At 32.4% G+C, this 19,435-nt stretch overlaps 1 long non-coding RNA gene across 1 annotated transcript; it reads left to right on the forward strand.

Moving 5' to 3' along the window:
- Positions 1 to 9,159: 9,159 nt before the first annotated feature.
- Positions 9,160 to 12,600, forward strand: LOC143058059 (uncharacterized). Its single transcript, XR_012972929.1, has 3 exons — positions 9,160 to 9,405; positions 10,891 to 11,021; positions 12,418 to 12,600. It is a non-coding gene; the product is annotated as an uncharacterized LOC143058059 (long non-coding RNA).
- Positions 12,601 to 19,435: the final 6,835 nt, after the last annotated feature.

Raw genomic sequence — 19,435 nt, forward strand, 5'->3', positions numbered from 1 at the left:
GCTTTTAACTTACTGTGAGTTGTTTTATCTTGTTGCGATGCTGTATGTGTGAAAATAGTTTCTTTTTAATATCGACTATATCATTTAACATAGTTGTTTACATCAAAACCCCGGAAAGAAGAATACAATTCCTTCCTCAAGTGTACAAATTGAACCAAAACATTTTTTAAACATTGTCAAGCCTCCTTTTTTATTTATGAAATTAACAACTGTGATCACATGTCATGGTGGGTCCGATTGAATTTTCCTCTGAGTTCAGTATTTTTGTGATTTTACTTTTTTTGATACAGGAACAACCCATCTTTATGGAGTACCAGGGTTCATGTCGGTGTTTGTTTGGTTTATTGTTCATTTTTTTGTTATATCGTGAGTGTTATGTTAAACGTTATTTAAACCTTGTCTTTTTTCGTTTTGTTAATGAAATGTTGATTTTTCTTTGAGCGATGGATTTTAATTACAGCTTCCATTTTTAATTTTCTATAAACAATAGAGCTTAAGGAAAATTAGCATACACGTACATTTACTTATTTCAGTTTCCTTAACCAGTGTCAATTAGTAAATTTGTATCGACATGCTGATACATTTTATGTTCAAAACAACATGTAACAGCTTCAACAATATACCACGCACTACGTAGATGTATGTATATACATACCTGGATATTCATATCTACATATCACTACAGAAGAGGAAGGTACAACGACGAAAATTCGAATTAAGGTTAGTTAATGCATAAACTGTTTGTTTCGTTCACTTATGCATGCTATAAAACAACCATACGAAAATACCTCTACCAAGTAAGAAGTACAACTGTTAATATGCATTCGTTTGGTGTGTTTGACCCTTTGATTTGCAATTCTAAAAATAACTTTCTGTTTTTAATTATTCTATGAATGTTTGTTATTTTTGATATTTTGCATTCTACATCATATTTGTTTTTAATATAAATATATTTACATGACAGGTGAATATGTTACCCCATTCATTACTCCACAATTTGGTCTTTCAATAATATTACATAAACTCGATTTGTTTACGGTTACAATGATCGGGAATATAACAGATATTTTCAAATGTTATCTGTTAGCAAGCGCTTTAATAACAAATTTTGATATAGATTAATTTGAACAATAATTTAAGTTATGGGCATTTCGTATGGAATTTCTTTCTTCTATTTCTATACAAAAAAGTAAAGGTGATATGCTTAACAAACTTTTAAAATACTAATAATCATTAAGTTAAGCCTCGGTCACACCTTACCGGATAGCACGAACGGACGACTAACGGATGAAAATAAGTTGTCCGTTGACGAAATTGCTATCCGTTGGGAGTCCGTTGATGTATTGACCAAATAAAACGGACGCATAACGAATGCACAACGGACACGCAGCGGATATGCAACGTACGATAAACGGAAACGTACCGGACAGAACGAATGTCAAACGTACATCTAACGGACGAGTACCGCATAAAATGGACTCATAACGGAGGCGTACCGCATAAACGGATGAACAAGATATATACGGAAAAATTAAAGTCGACAATTATGAAACATGTAAATCGTATAAATATTCAAAATGTTTCTGGTTTTGGTTTGTACTTCGAAATGCCACCAAAGGGCAGTATCTGGCATGAATAAGAGCTGCTTGATTGTGAAGACGTGCCCTTACTCTAAGATCGATTATTAATTAAAAGAATTCATGAACCTTAAGAAATCTAATTGGCATTTCTAACAGGCAGGTCCGTGACCACAGTTATTTCGTAATGCATTTCCTGTAGACAATAAATGAAAATTAAAAAAATCCCACCTGCCCTTTCTGAATAATATTTTTACAGTATGTTGTACTATTTTTGGGACAAACTATATAAAAATTATAGAAAACTAAATCAGCTCTAACTCAAAATATGGACAATTTTATGTTAAGATGTCTTGACAACTTCAGAAATGCTATTTTTTAAAACCTTTTTCAACCTAACCAAATCACTACTTGACTTTCAAATCCATTACCCAAATTTATCTACAGTGCATATCCGTTTAGTGTACGTTTTGACCGTCGACGTCCGTTCTGTCCGGTGGAAATTTTTGAGCATGTTCAAAACTTTGAACGGACGTCCAACGGATGAAATGCCCGTTGAACGTCCGGGAGGCATCCGTTTTGTACGGTACTCGTCCGTTTTGTTTCCGTTTTGTATCCGTTACGTGTCCGTTATACATCCGTTGGAGGTCTGGAAGATAAATTCACAATCGGACTTCTACCGCACGTTTAACGGATAAAACGGATGATGAACGAATCTAAAACCGATAAATGCCAATTGAAAATTTCGCGTCAGAAATGCCAATTATTGGTAAGTCAGATTTCTTAAAATTCATGACTTTTTATTATTTTAGAGTAAGGACACGTCTTCAAAATCAATCAGCTCGTTTTCAGGCCAGACACTGCCTTTTGGCGGCATTTTGAAGAACAACCCAAAACCAGTTACACAGAAACATTTTGAATGTTTATACGATTTACATGTATTATTATTGTCGCCTCTATTTTTTTACGTATATCTTGTTCATACGTTTTATCCGGTACGCTTCCGTTAGGTGTCCGTTTTATGCGGTACTCGTCCGTTGAATGAACGTTCGAAATACGTTCTGTCCGGTACGTTTCCGTTTCTCGTACGTTGCATATACGGTATGTGTCCGTTATGCATTCGTTAAACTTCATTTGATCTGTAGAAAATTGAAAGCAGACAAGAAAATATATAACCATGCAAACAATAATTGCCTTCTAAAATTTAGAAACTGAAAAGGTAAATACCACAACATAGATTCGTTATTGCCAAAACTGTCAAAAATAAATAAACTATTTTACCTTTGAAATGGTTCTTCAAGATTCTTTTGTTTTGTTTTGTTTCATGATTTGTGTTATTTTTTTGTTTTTGGTCTAATTATCAACCATGATATTTCATAGGATATCTTAAAGGATATGAATTCCTTTAATTGTAAGTCAATAGCGTGTCTTCACTTTGCAAGATTATTGGGATAACTATAAAGCAAAACTAAATTATTTGAAACATGTATGGATCATTAAATATTATCATTAGATACAATCAACAAAAATAAAAGTGATACCAACTATCCCCGAAATTAGTTCTTTGATGAATATAACATCTTTGTATAAGTGAATGTACTGAGATGTTTAACATAGGATACTTTAATCTGTAGCTTGTATAAAGTTTATTTAAATGTTCAACATCAACTTGATTTCGTGTGAATCTCAAAAGAGGGGCGTAAAAGGGCTAGGATTTCTGCACGGAAAACTTAAAATGAAATTGCCCTTTCACGACGAACGAACAATAAAAAATGTCTTGAACGTTGATATTTTTACTGATTTCCTGAAACACGAATAAATAACCTTTATCACGGCTGCACGTGATATGAAAGTGGCAAAACACGTTGCACGAAAATAACCCTTTACCATCCTCTCAAAAGTTATGTTGACATATCTTTCTATTTTGGTTGATTGCATTGGGCATTATTCTATGTATTCTGATATATAACTTTATGAGTACGATATTTTGTAGAAATCAAAGGTTATTGATGAATGGATTAATGCCCTCATGTATAGGATTATATCAGATGTACGTAACCCACATTGTTAGTTTTATTTTCAATTGCAGACGAGGTGTTGTTTCGAAATATAAAGATGTATCAACTGCTTAGTGTCAGTGTATTTGTCGGTAAGTTAATAATAAAGTTAACAATATACTAAGTCGACAATAGTTTACCTATGTTCAAATATCTGAAATCAATAAGAAACAGACACATCAAGATAAAATTCAAAAGATATCACATGTACACACAGAAGTGCGAGACCAAGTGCATAAACAGCGTCTTATTCTAAACACGCATCAAGCAGACAACAAAAATATCCTTAAACGGTAGTTTGTTTTTGTTTCATTCAAAAAAAAAATCAAGTTCTGAATAAGCATTTGTTCAGTTATATTAAGTCTTTTAAATAATTTTTAGAACATCCACTGCAGTAAATAAACATATTTACACTTTTGGTATTTAGCTGAATTTTGTCTCCAAATGACCTTAGATCGCCTCCAAATAACCTTTTGACGTCAAGCAACAATTACTTTTTTATTGCGACGTCAAATGTTTTGAATTGTTATGTCAAAGTTTACGGGAACCTGTGTGATTCTACGTAATGGCGGACAAATTTGCATACAAGTGTAAATACGCCTATTCCGGTTTCTACTAACGGTAGAATTCATGAATTCATATATTTACGAATAACGCAAAGCTAAAAAATGAAAAAAGGCAAACTACAGTATAATGAGAATACAAAACATGAAGAAAAAAACATAGACAATGAGCAACACGTTCCATACCAAAAACAAAAACCCAAAAAAGACGGGCTTATCTCATTGCTCCTGATGTATAACCAGTTTCTTTGTCGCATGTTGTACCTGTCGAGTTACTCATGAAAGTACAAACCCAAAGATAAGTCCCATTCAAACTAATGTATTGTAATTATAGTCATGACAAAAATACATTGTAATGATTTTGATAATTGTAGAGATACTTTCTTATGTTTTTGTAGTGTTCCTCGTGTCTACAGTACGTATATGAACATTAATTTAATATATGATGAGTATTATTCAATTTTGAGAGTTTTCACACGGCTCCTTATGAATGAACATCAATATGTGTTCAAATACAAAGGAAACGTTCTCGATAATTATATAAGGACAATTAATGTTGTGTACAACAATATAGCAACAATTTGACGGATATCAAATGTAAATTAGAATCAATGTTGACGAAACAAATTGGAGGAACGGTATTATTTCTTTTTTTAAAGGAATAGTTATAGCCTTTTTAGAATTATCACAGCTTTCTGTGTGACTTGATGATGGTAATTGTATAATCGCTACACACTCTCTTTTTCTTTTTCGTTATGAGAATCGTAAAAAAACTTCTTAAATGTTATTTTATTATCACTATAAAAAAATGTCTTAACTTGGAGATCTATTGATAAAAAAAATGTAGCATTTCTGCACTCTAAATGTTTTTACTTGGGGCTTGCCATGAACATATATTTAATTCATTTTTTAATATAACTTAGGCGTTTTCGGCTGATACAAGTGTAAAGATAGTTAATGGTGACAATGCCAACATTGAAGATCATCCATATCAGGTCTCTGTTCAGATCAAAAGAACCGAAAACGGCAATTTTACCCATGAATGCGGAGGATCAATTATTGACAAAAGTTGGGTTCTTACAGCTGCACATTGTAATATTTATCCTGAGTATCCGTAAGCTATGTTATTTACAGTTGAAAATATAATACAATGCGCATCTGTATCAATTATGATTACCCTGCCAGGGTCCCGTCTGAAATCATTCAAACTCTGTAATTGGAATCATTTCACTCACCCTGCCAGGGCCCCGTCTAAAATCATTCAAACTCTGTGATTGGAATCATTTCACTCACCCTGCCAGAGCCCCGTCTAAAATCATTCAAACTCTGTGATTGGAATCATTTCACTCACTCTGCCATGGCCCCGTCTGAAATCATTCAAACTCATTTCACTGCTCAGTCCTTACATTTTATAAAGTGTTTCGTTAATTGTTTCCTTACGATCATTCGTATCATAATGTTGATTTTTTTGGCATATTTTGTTATTTTGTCCTTTCTCAAATCAAAGAATCCGATAATTTTCCACAATCAAGGTATTCTAAAGACATATTCTAATGAAGAACTTTTTAAGAAAAACTTATTTGTCTTCATACTATTATTTTTACAAGAAGCTTCTAAGAAATATTGATGTGCATTAGTGCCCCTTTTTTTTGTATTTTAGAACAGAGACAAAACTTCATATGCCCTTAAAGATATGGTCTTCATAGAAGATTATAGATGCGGTATAAATTTAAAAATCAACACTGCAGAACCAAAATAAAACTCGGTCAATTGGCATATAATTGGAATTATTTCTTATTTGCCATTTATTAAAGTCTACAGCCATTTTTAAAAGGGGGTTTCAAGTCATAATAAAGGAGTGGGATTCAACCGTATGTCCTCATTCATTGATCGTTAAAAATGAGAGTTCCAACTCTCAGATCCCGCTACTAAATTATTATGTGGTTGTAGGATAGTGCTGACATGAGGGTTCAACCTCCCAATATTTCATTTGCTTTAAAATGGCAGGAGAGGAACGCTTATACCCTTACGTGTATGCGCAGTTTAGTTCTCCATATAATTTAAGAATGAATGCGTGTCGTCACTGACAAAAACTCAGCAACGGTTATTCACAGTGCAGAAACCTGTTAGGTATCTTCAAGTCAATAAAATTGAGAATGGAAATGGGGAATGTGTCAATGAGACAACAACCCGACCATAGAAAAAACAACAGCAGAAGGTCACCAACAGATCATCAATAAAGGGAGAAATTTCCGCACCCGGAGGCGTCCTTCTGCAAGTTTAGTGAAAATGAACGCCATATTGATTTCCAAATTGTACTAAATAAACTAAAATTAAAATAATACAAGACTAACAAAGACAAGAGGCTGCTGGGACAGGCGCAAAAATGCGATGGGGTTAAACATGTTTATGAGATCTCAACCCTCCCCCTATACCTCTAGTCGATGTAGAAAAGTAAACGCATAACAATACGCATTAATATTCAGTTCAAGAGAAGTCTGTGTCTGATATCAGAAGATGTAACCAAGGAAAAAAACCAAAATGATAATAATACATTAATAACAACAGACTACTACAAGATAACTGACATGCCAGCTCCAGACTTCAATTGAACTGATTGAAGGATTATGATTTCATCAGATGAATATCAGGCATAATCCTTCCCGTTAGGGGTTAAGTATCATACCATCATAAAATATACGAGAAGAACATAAACCGTGTCATCCCAACAACAAGTTCAGTTTTCATAGTCAAATTCTCAATTATCATCTTTGCTTCTTTTCACTTCTCATCAAAACCGATCTCAGCAACTGTTATTCACATTTCTTTTAACAAGTTAAGATTTTATAAAACTAAAACCTTTTATGTGTCACTTTCCTCAAGCAGACATGGAATATAATATATTTTCTTTTTTTTTTTAAATAAATACAAAATATGATTTTAAAACAAAAAATCAACTAGAGTTTATTGGACGGGCTAAATTAAGTGATATAGATCATTGTCCACAAATTTTTAAAAATGTGCTTTGTTCATTATTGAAGACCGTACGGTGACCTATAATTGTTAATTTCCATGTCGGTCAATTATGGAGAGTTGTCTCATTGACAATATTACCTCGTGTGTTTTATATATATGCTCAGGACCATATGAGTATTTGGACCATACGCGTAAGTTCATGACCATATGTGTATACTCATATGGTTCGACCATACGTGTATGGTCAGAACGTATGCATATGCTCCGACCAAATGAGTATATACTCGTTTGGTTAATAACGGACCGGACCATATGAGTAATTGGACCGAATAGGTGTTTTTTGCAATAAAATGCATTAGAAAACAAGAAAATGTATTATTTACAATTCAAAAGTTTTTATCGCTAATTGTATTTTTGCATGTAAATGCAGGGTGAGATTTTTCAACAAGGTATCATAGCTTTTTTAGGTCCTGCGTCGTTCCGATGTGTCTACGGTGTTTTTAAGAGGCTCTAGATCTCCAAATTATAGCATGACTGAATAACATCACATCACAGATAACACGTAATAAACAAGGGTCCATTCCGGTGACGTCACTCATTTTTAAAAACAAAAACACGTATAAGTGACAAAATTCTGAACTGCTATTGGTAATTTTAAAGTTTCAAACGTATCAAACGTAAGCAAATAATTAGACTTCTATCTTGTACTTTTATGTCAGTTTATAGTAAAATGGTTGACTTCTTATTTAACAGATATTTTTTGGACGTTTTCCTCCCAAGTCCACATGTTGCCATTCACTCGTAATAACAAATCATTAATGACCAGTAGTATAAAATGTGTCTGTAATAATTTTGACTAACGATGAAATTTACTGTGTTATACTGCTTATTTAATTTTCTTAATCTTCTTACTATTATTTTTCAATTGATCTATAATAAAGTGGCCTTTGGTAGTATCTTTTTTTTTAAATAACGTGACAATTAACCAGAAGGGTTATATGAAGCGTTAAGTATTAAAAGTAAACCTGTTTATTACCACGACCATATGAGTATATACCCATAAACTCATGACCATACGCGTATGGTCCGAATTCTCATATAGTCCGGAACATACATATTAAAATAAAACTCTATATAACGTTACTGTTGGATTTTTTTCATTTTAGGGTAAAGAGTATCAAAGTAGCAGCCGGAAGTTCTCTTTTGAGTCAGATGAAAACAATTATACAAATAAAAAAATTCTATAGGGTATAAATTTTAAGTAACATATGTTATATCCAACTATATATTTGGGCAATAATGCACCCACCCTGCTTTCCCATCACTCCTTTCGTGATTATGATTACAACACAATGTTGACTGATGTACAGTTATTTTTGATATGTTTACCTATTATGTTTTTTTGTTTATTTCACACATCGTTGTCAATTTAATTAAATTTGAAGCGACTGGCATACACGTGAGGAGTTCAACTAGCTTTAAAACCAGGTGTAATCCAACATTTTCTACATCAACAAATGTCTGTACCAAGGCAGGATTAAGACAGTTGTTATCTATCGTTTGATTTTGTTTAAGTTTTTGATTTTGCCATTTGATTACAGACTTTTTGTTTTGAATTTTCCCCTGACACTGGAGTTCGGAAGAAATTTTACCTCTTTCTATTCTGTGTTTCTTTTGTAGATGCCTCGTTAACCACTATATTGATCCATACTGCATCTTAAAAAATATGCGTTTAAATAGAGCTTAGATTACCAAAGATTATGTTATGAAAAGTTCGTAAACTGCGTCCATGCATAAATTCACATTCTTACAAATCTATCAACTAACATTTAGATTATTTCTAGACATTTGGAACCATTTGAAATTAGTTCATGAATACTATTCGCTGGATATATTGGAATATTGGCGCGTGAAAATCATTTTATAAAACACTAATAGTGTAATTCCGTCATTACAAAGAAGAAAATAATCACGATTTTTTTTAAAGTTTTATATTTGAACACCTGTTAGTTATACCTTTATCGTAAACTGATTATAAAATTATTATCTTTCAGCACGAAAACTTCAAACCATTAACATCAGAAATCAATAGTGACCTCATGCTACTACAATTAAGAAGGCCGCTTAAATTCGGGTCTACCATTAATAAAATCGACCTAGACACTGCTGTAGGGAAAAATTATACTGGAGAGTTGTGCACAATATCAGGATGGGGAAATACAAATACAAGTGGTATGTTTTATTATAAATTGACGTTTAGCTAGAAAAACAATAGCTAAATATACCAAAGGGATAATCAAACTTATACAACTACATGATTATTTGATTCAAATAACCTTTTCGGTATGTTTTATCAAGATTGGAAACCTGACAAAACAGAGGCGACAGGTACCAAAGAAATATTTTAGAAAACAAACTGACAATGCCATGTCAAAAACTTGCCACTTGTCGGATATCCAGGGCTTTGAATAGAAACATACCTTATGCATAGTTTTATGTTGTAATTTCTTACAACATGTAGAATAATCTTCATTATCAATAAATTCCTTAATTGATTTCTTCAAATTTAGTTGTTTAAACTTGAACTTACTCAGTTAGATAACCTGTTGAATACGTTCTCTTATTGTGAACTGCAGATTTTTTATTTTTTTTTACATAGGATTTGATGAGAAAAATATACATATATATTTCTAAATGGAAAACAAATGGTAGTTCATTTATACGAATTTAAGAAACTATATGCACAGGAATTTATTTGTTTTTACACAGTTTTGATTTAGAAGTAAAAATATGGATTTAAAATACAAATAAATACATCGATACTAAATTGTAAAGGTTACAAAATAAATACAACGGCAATATTCCAAACTTAATCCCAATTTCATATAATTTATTTAGAAGCTGACCTGTGACAGTACTTTTTGTGTTGTTGAAACAATACCTCATTTCTGGAATCATGTCTTTCACCGGAAAAGATCGTCAATTTCGCACGCCTGTATGACGTCATTTGTCAGATAGAAGGCGCATCTGTATCCCTGCTTTATTAAAAAAATTCCAGTAATTTCATAATCGTCATTCTGTAGGGTAGTATAGAAATAATGAATGTTCCGTAAGTACGAAATCTTGATTGCCGTATGACTGAAGGAGGCATCATCTTATTAGATTTTAATTTCCCAAATATTTATTGCAGGATCAAATTAAACTTTTTCGCCACCCGTTTTTCCAACACGTGTTGAGAATGACAATGTATTCATTTTTGTCACGTGGTGATGGAAGTCACATGATATATTCGTCCGTGTCCTGGAACTGGCATATTGTGTGACACGTAGATCATATTTCTATTATGGTGTATGTGTATACAGTCTTACACTTTGTCATTAACTAATGTCATATCTGTTTAATTGTGTTCTAAATAGGAAAGAGATCTAATTTTGAAAAATATGATGCATTGTATACAAGAAATAGAGCCATATAATTATGTTTACCCTTCCAACTTCAAAATAGATCAATGGCGTGGATGTAAACAGGTATATATGTATAAACCGTAGTCCGATTTTACTAACGAGAATATACCAATGATAAGGCGTGGTTAAACGTCTCTATAAGCGTTTAACTTTCACGTAACTTAGATGATTAGAAATTGATGTTACGATACATTATTATACAGGATATAATTAAATTTCACAACCTTTGGACTAATAACAATTTTGATTACAGTGACGAATTTTCCTGATCGTCTGCAAGTAGTGTCAATGCCAGTTGTCACCAATGAATACTGCCGAACTTCTTGGTTTAGTGGTTTGAAGAACATGATATGTCTTCAAGAGGAAGAAAAGGATTCTTGTAATGTAACTATATTTTCATTTACTCAAATTATAAATTCGTATTTGTTAACGCAATTCTACAAATAATTCATGAATATCGTAGCATGTCGACCATGCTATTTTCGTTTTAATTTTTTGTTCTATTACAATAACAGAGAGACTAAATAAATCAAAGAGACATCCAAAATCATCAGTCGAAATCAGACAGACAGCACCATGGCACAAATAAAAAGAAAATACAAGCAAATGATTAGAAAACACATTATATATAACTCAAGACTGAGCAACACGAACCCACCAAAAATAAATCGGGGATGATCTCAGCTGTTCAAGAAAGTTACGCAGATCCTGCTCCAAATGTTGCACCAGTCGTGTTGTTCATGGAAATACTAAAATGAAGATAAGTCTTATTCGGTATGCGGGAGTAAGGCATAACGCTGGAGGCGTTTGAGACATATCAGTCGTTATTTGTGAAACAGATTTTCCGTTATTGACATCCAACTAGTTGCTGTGTCCGTAAAATAATCGAGGGGATAATTTCAATTTGATGCTGGTAACACTTCGATTTTTTGGTTTCATCATTTTTTTGTGATTACTTACTTACCCTCTACCAAGACAGCCATGATATAAAACGCAATCACGGGAAGAACTTTAAATAATAAGTTTATCTGAAGTCATGATCTATATGAAAATACATGAACTAAGCAATATCATTGAACAATTAAAATCATTTGAATGACCATCAATAAACTATTGCCATTTTTCATATAAAAATGAAAGGTTAAATCAATAATATCTTATAATACAAATATTAAAAAAGGCCAATATGACCAAAGTAGTCAATTGACCCCTTTAGGAGTTATTGCCCTTTATAGTAAAATATTGTCCTCTGAAACTATTGGGCACAGTAGCAAGAATGCTCAGTAAAATAAGATCTACAAACACATTGCCATCACCAAAACACAAGGTTGTCAGGAATCAATGTGTGTCTTTTGTTTAATATGCACATAGACCAAGGTGAGCGACACAGGCTCTCAAGGGCCTATTGTTAAATATCTATTTCAATATCATCATCTGTTTAAAAAGATTTTGAAAGGAAGTGCCTCTTAACAAGTGCCTAGCTAATCGAAATAGAAACAATAACATAATGGACTAACATACGCCTGTGCCAAGGTATCCAACAACAAATTTAATTTCATTTCAAGGTTCGTGTGGTTCAAATTACGTTACAATATAATAAAGATAGTACTCTAAGTTAGAATTAAATGGATAACAAGAGTTGTACACATGATATGGCAAATTGTTTTCTACACGTCAGCGATAAAAATTAGAGTTGGAGCTGGTTTCATTGATTTACCGAAGATTATGGCTTTACATATTAATATCTGTATTTATTTCAAGATTTGTTGTTTTATTTCAGAGAGATAGTGGTGGACCAATGGTTTGTAGTAAAAAGCTAGTAGGAGTACTATCGTTTGGTGTTCGTAATTGCGATGGAAATAGACCAAGCGTCCATGCCAGAGTTTCTGCTTACTTAGATTGGATTAAAGAAAAAATGAATAAGAGAAATAAGAAGAATAAGAAAAATAAGAAAGATAAAAAAGAGAAGAAAAGAAAAAATAATAAAAAAGAAAAGAAAAATAACAAAAATAAGAAAAATTGAATTTGTCACTTGAATGAGGTAAATAAAGAATTTTAGAAATTCAGTATGTTTGTATTTCTCACCTGCTTTATTTTTTTGAATTTAATTCAAAATATAAATTAAATGTCGCAAACTAAAAAAGTTTAAAGAAAATAATAAACATAAGACACATCAATGCTAAGAAATAGATATAGGAAGATGTGGTGTGAGTGCCAATGAGACAACTCTCCATACAAATAACAATTTAAAAAGTAAATCATTATAGGTCAATGTACGGCCTTCAACACGGAGCCTTGGCTCACACCGAACAACAAGCTATAAAGGGCCCCAAAATTACTAGTGTAAAACCATTCAAACGGGAAAACCAACGGTCTAATCTATATAAACAAAACGAGAAACACGTACGCTTTAGTGTTTACATAAATGGATTGACATTAAGATCCTAATGTGATAGTATGCTATAAGGAAAATTGAAATTTGATAAATATTTTTTGTAAGCCACTGCATTTAGGAGTAATACCACTATTGATTTTCTACTATAAGTCTTCGGTAAATTGGCACTTTTGAAAAGAAAAAAAAATATGCCAGATTCATTTTCTGGTCAAAGAGATAAATACTTCGTTTGAGTAAACCATTATCCTGTCTAATACTAAATTGAAAATTGAACAAAACATTGCATTGCTTATTTTATATTAACCATCACTGGAAGTAAAGAAATCAAATGTTCATCCCTTTTTTCCTGTTAACAAGCTTTCGTAACAATGTCACCTGACAAAATGGTGCTTTTTAACACCAAACATATATGACTCAAAAACAATTCTGCATTAAAATACAAGCTAGACCGCCAACATCTATTACTTGTAGTTCTCCTTCAACTATAGCCACTCGGATGAACTCATTACCTAAATGATTAGGTATCTTGTCTTAGGGAGGGACAACGCCTACTTTGTAAAGGATCACTCTGATTCAAACAAAAAATTCGCTGAAACTGATATTATCTAGATGCTAGATTTCTTGATTGACAACATATTTGTTACGTTCCAAGGACGTGTTTTTCAACAGACGGTCGACATTCCGATGGGAACAAACTGTGTCCCTCTACTTGCCGACTTGTTTCTTTATTATTATCAGGCTGACTTCATGCAGGAACTTCATAGGAAGAAAGATAAGAAGTAAGCAATATCCTTTAACTCTACTTTCCGCTATATAGATGATGTTCTTTCACTAAATAATTCAAAATTTGGTGACTATGTGGAACGCATCAATCCCACCGAACTAGAAATAAAGGATATGACAGATACAGTTAAGTCGGCCTCACATCTTGACTTACATCTAGAAATTAACAATGAGGGTCGGTTGAAAACAAAACTCTACGACAAAAGAGATGATTTCAGCTTTCGAATTGTGAACTTTCCATTTCTAAGTAGCAACATTCCAGCAGCACCTACATACGGGGTATATATCTCCCAATTGATACGATATTCCCGTGCTTGCATTTTCTATCATGATTTTCTTGATAGAGGGTTGCTGCTCACAATGAAGCTTTTAAACCAAGAGTTTCAAATGGTGAAGTTTAAATCATCCCTTCGTAAATTTTACGGACGCCATAACGAGACGGTTGACCGTTATTGAATAACCGTTTCACAAATTATATCGGATATGTTCCTTTCGTCGTAACTACAATCCCCTTCCCTTTCATGAATGTGACCTACCGAATTTTACTATTTACCGGATTTGTTATCACATAAGCAACACGACGGGTGCCACATGTGGAGCAGGATCTGCTTACCCTTCCGGAGCATCTGATATCACCCCAAGTTTTTTGTGGGGTTCGTGTTGTTTATTCTTTAGTTTTCTATGTTGTGTCATGTGTACTATTGTTTGTCTGTTTGCCTTTTTCATTTTTAGCCATGGCGTTGTCAGTTTATTTTAGATTAATGCGTTGACTGTCCTTTTGGTATCTTTCGTCCCTCTTTTAATAAATGTGCTATAATTAAAAACCTTTTTGTGCAGTTTTCATTATAATTCAACGAAAAGATTCATGGCATGATTTTTTTCTGTACTTATTGTACCTCTTACTTATTTCCAAGGTGTAGGTATTTAATGTGAGGTTTGATTGGAATCAAATCTGAAAAACGCTCACATAAGGATCTAGTAACTAGGTTACTAAATACTTAGTTAGTTATCAGGCTTATAATTTAGTACACCAGATACGCGCTTCGACTTCATTAGACTCATCAGTGATGCTCAGATCAAAATTGTTATCAAGCCAAACAGGTACAAAAATGAAGAGCATTGAGGACCAAAATTTTCAAAACTTGTGCTAAATACGTCTATGGTACTCTAGGCCTTAGATGAGAAAATCATTAGTATTTTGAAAATTTCCTATAAAAAGACCATATAAATGAAATTCATGTGAAAATCGAAGTGCCGGCTACTGGACAGATGATACCCTCGGGAACGAAATGTCCACTAGCAATGACATCGACCCAGTGGTGTAAATATTTTTGAAAGGTACCAGGTTATAATTCAATACACCAGACGTGTGTTTCATCTGCATATGACTCATCAGTGACACTCAGATCAAAATAGTTATATAACAAAACAAATAGAAAAATTTAAAGCATTAATGACCCAGAATTCAAGATAAAATAGTTATAAAGCCAAACAAGTACAAAATGAAGAGCATTGAGGACCCAAAATTCTCAAAAATTGTGCCAAATACGCGAAGGTACGTTATACCTGGGATAAGAAAGAGATTTTTCAAATTTTCATATAAAACAGACCATATAATTGATATTAATGTTATCACTGAAGTTGTGGCTACTTGCCTGGTGATATCCTCGGGATCGGAACTTCCACCAGTACATGCAGTAATGCAAATATTTTTCAAAGGTATCATTTTCAAAGCATAATTTAACGCGCGTTTCATCTACATATGACTCATCAATGACGTTCATATCACAAAAGTTATAAAGCGAAACAAGAAGAAATCTAAAGATCATTGAGGGCGCAATATTCAAGATCAACATGTTTATTAAGCCAAACAAGTACAGAATTGAAAGCATTGCAGATCCAAAATTCCAAAAAGGTATGCTAAATAAGGCTAAGGTACACTATTCCTTGGTTAAGAAAATTATAAAACCATATTATTGTTTTTCATGTCAACACCGATGTTCTGACTACATAGGTTAGAGGTATATGGGGAGGATTGAAATCTCAAATAAACATGTTTAACTTCGCCGCCTTTTTGCGCCTGTCCCAACAGTTATCAAATGTACCAGGATTATAATTTAATACGCGAGACGTGCTGTTCGTCTACACAACAATCATCAGTGACGCTCATATCAAAATAGTTAAAAAGCCAAACAAGTATAAAGTTGAAGAGCATTGAGGATCAAACATTCCGAAAAGTTGTTCTAAATACGGCTAAGGTAATCTATGCCTTGGATAATAAAATCCTTAGTGTTTTGAAAAAATCTAAGTTTTTAAACAGATTATTCATAAAATGATCACATAATTGATATTCATGTCATCACCGAAGTGCTGACTACTGGCCTGGTAAAACCCTCGAGGACGAAACGTCCACCAGCAGTGGCATCGACCCAGTGGTGTAAAAAGTTTTCAAAGTTACCAAGATTATATTTTGGTTCGCCAGATGCGCGTTTCGTCAGGCGCCTGTTGCTTTTGTAAGTCTTGTGTGTTATTTTAATGTTTAGTTCATTTATATGTCTTAGAGTTTAGTACAAAGTCCATTTTCACTGATCTAATTATACACCCTTTTATATGCCTTTTGGTTGTGTTCTGGTCTCTTTGATGATATCATTGGAATCGGAAAAATGTGTACTTTGAGATTCTTCTGGTAGTCTAAGGAAAATGTGGTGCAGTTTTTCAGAAATCTTTACCAAAGGTCACATGTCGTTTTCAAGGAAAAACAAATATAATATCTAACTCCAATTTAAATACCCTTTTTACAGTAGAATGAATGATTGTTTGGGGGGTTTTGTCGGATTCCTATTTCTTAAATAAACAACTGAAAAACTTATTTTGCCCCTAATTTAAATAAAATCACTTTAACATAACCTTAAAGAAGAAGTACAGACATCCAAATAATTCAACGAAACAATAAAACACCTGCAAAAATAAGTAATTATCAAGTTCAAAATATAACAGGAAAACTATGTATTCAGCCCAATCATGGACGGGACACAACTATCCGGAATTTTTTAAAAGTTAATGATTGAATAGCAGAGATTTTTGAAAGTTTATAAATTATAGTTTTAAACAATCTTATCTCATTAAAACGTGTGTACATGAAAAGAAAAATTCCAGTTAAATTACTTTATAATAGAAACGATATAAACTATTCATCAGCGCTTTATTGTATGATGTTGGAATTAGAAAAAAAACCAACACAAAACATCCCCGTTAACAGTATTTTTTTCCTAAATAATTTGTCATCAAAAGGCTTTTAGAATTATCTTTTTCGCCTAATGCATAAAGCATTATGTCTGATATTTGAATTTAACAAAAAAGAAGAATATTCGATGGCAGTTTTTGATAATAAAAAAATTAAAAAAGCCAAACTGCATGCCACTAATGATCTGCATTTGAAGTAAAATTCGCTGACTTAAAGCTTAAATAAAATAAAGCTGCACCATACAACGTTTTGACAACCAATTTTAAATTTAAGTAAAATCATTTTTCTATGACTGTGACAATTTTTAGCAGTGTACCATGAAGTGAAATTAAACTCTTTTAATAATTGACTTTTTCATATTCTGTCATTGCACTACATATGTTAGTTTACATTATATGTATCATTTGTTTTTATATTTATAAAAATATTTGTTTCCTCACATTCATTTTTCCACAGGAGGTAACAGAAATCGCAAAATATTTTGGGACCTTTTTTAAAGGTTAAGTTACTAACTTACGTAAATATTAAGTGTCTCGTCTAATTTTTTTTTTAAACTATTCACAATATGAAAGTCTGCCAATCTTGTATTCATTCATGTCAATCGTAATTGCAATTTTTGAGAAAAATCTTAACAAACAAAACGAGCAAGGCAATCAACATGTTTACCTATTAACGCATTTATAAGTTAGTTCTTAACTATTCTATTCATTTACTGGATATCCAAAACGTCTTTACTACATTGTACTATATACTGACATTTCATAAAGGTCTATGTTTGAGATATTCACAATTTGATTACGCCACAAGTAAAAATATTGTATAAGTACTAAATTTGGAAAAATGTTGTCATTCATTCCAAGCGTCTAAAGTTCTAAAATCTCACCGAAATCAACCCACATAACATTATTCTTTTCATGCAAAAAAATGGAGCTATGCCTCTCATGATAAAAAACTTCACATTTTATCTTTTTCTCGTTGGATACAAAAACACGGACAAATTAATTAAATGCATTTTGCAAATAATTTTACATCATTATTTTACATAAGATTTCTATAATAATATTCAGTGTGACATCTTGTGTGTAGGAAACTACATCAGGAAAAACAGTTATATTTAACAGTTAAAAATATAAATTACCATTAAATGAAACATTAGAGTACAAACTAGTAATTCATGGGTTAACGAACGTGTACAATGACGAATATTTGCTAAAATGCCAGAAAATTTTAACAGTACATGCAGTTTTGTAAGATAAATTTTCAAAAACAAAGTTTGTAATTTCTTTGGTAATATACAGCAAATATTTCCGAAGAATGGTTTCCGAATGTGCTTTTGTCACCATAGATCAACACAAATTAGTTGACCTTTACAACGAGTCCTCATTTAAAGATTGGTGATTTGCACTACGTAAATAAAAGTTTCCAAACCTTTCATTCATATAAATATTTTTCATTTTTTTTTACAGAATTCATATTTTCAGTACCCTCTAACTTCGTTTTTACACTGACCTTGACAATGTTATACACAATAAAGTGGGCTATTGAACATGCAATATCAACGGTTTTTAAAATTAACAATTTATAAATGATATGTTGACGGATTTAAACAAAATTTCTTAGTGTATGTGCCTATTGTCAACGATTTGAAAAACAATCATGAATTAAATTAAGTGAATGTCAAATTGTATATAGATTTGGCTTGGCTTATAAATACACCTTATCGTTATTTTTCTGACATTACTGGACATCACACAGGTTCCCGTAAAATGTTGACATCATAATACAAAATATCTGACGCCAAAAAGAAAAAGTGATTGTTGTCTGACGCCAACAGTTAGCAGGAGAGATTCTCGGGTCAGCCAGGGATAGCGATAAGGTGTATGGTGCTATATAGTATCGTTCCATTTGTTAAGTGTTTAAACAGATTGGAATATAACATAACGTAATAATTTAAAGAGAATTTGACCTTTAAGTGTTGCTTGTATATAGAGCAATGTTCGAAAATGAAGCGGCAAGTAAACAAAAAATGTCTTTAACATGATAATAATGTCGATCCTATATCCCTTGTGTAAATCACAAATCACTTGAAGAGAAACTGGAATATGACCATCATAATATTCAAATAGTTGCATCGGATAGAAATCGACCTTATGTAAGTGTACGTTAATATGTATATGTATAAAAATCTGATTAATTTTGGAATATTTATAAACGAAATACAATGAAATATTAAATGAAGTTCGGTTTGTCTTGTAGCGTTCGAGTAACAATTCAACTTGTAAACAGTCCCAGACCTTCCGTAGAATTCATTTTCTAAACAGAAATAGGTTTACAAATGTATTGATGTTGATATGCACAAAGTCGATTTCTATCCGG

The sequence above is a fragment of the Mytilus galloprovincialis genome, chromosome 14 (genome assembly GCF_965363235.1).
Source record: "Mytilus galloprovincialis chromosome 14, xbMytGall1.hap1.1, whole genome shotgun sequence".
Lineage (NCBI taxonomy): Eukaryota > Metazoa > Mollusca > Bivalvia > Mytilida > Mytilidae > Mytilus > Mytilus galloprovincialis.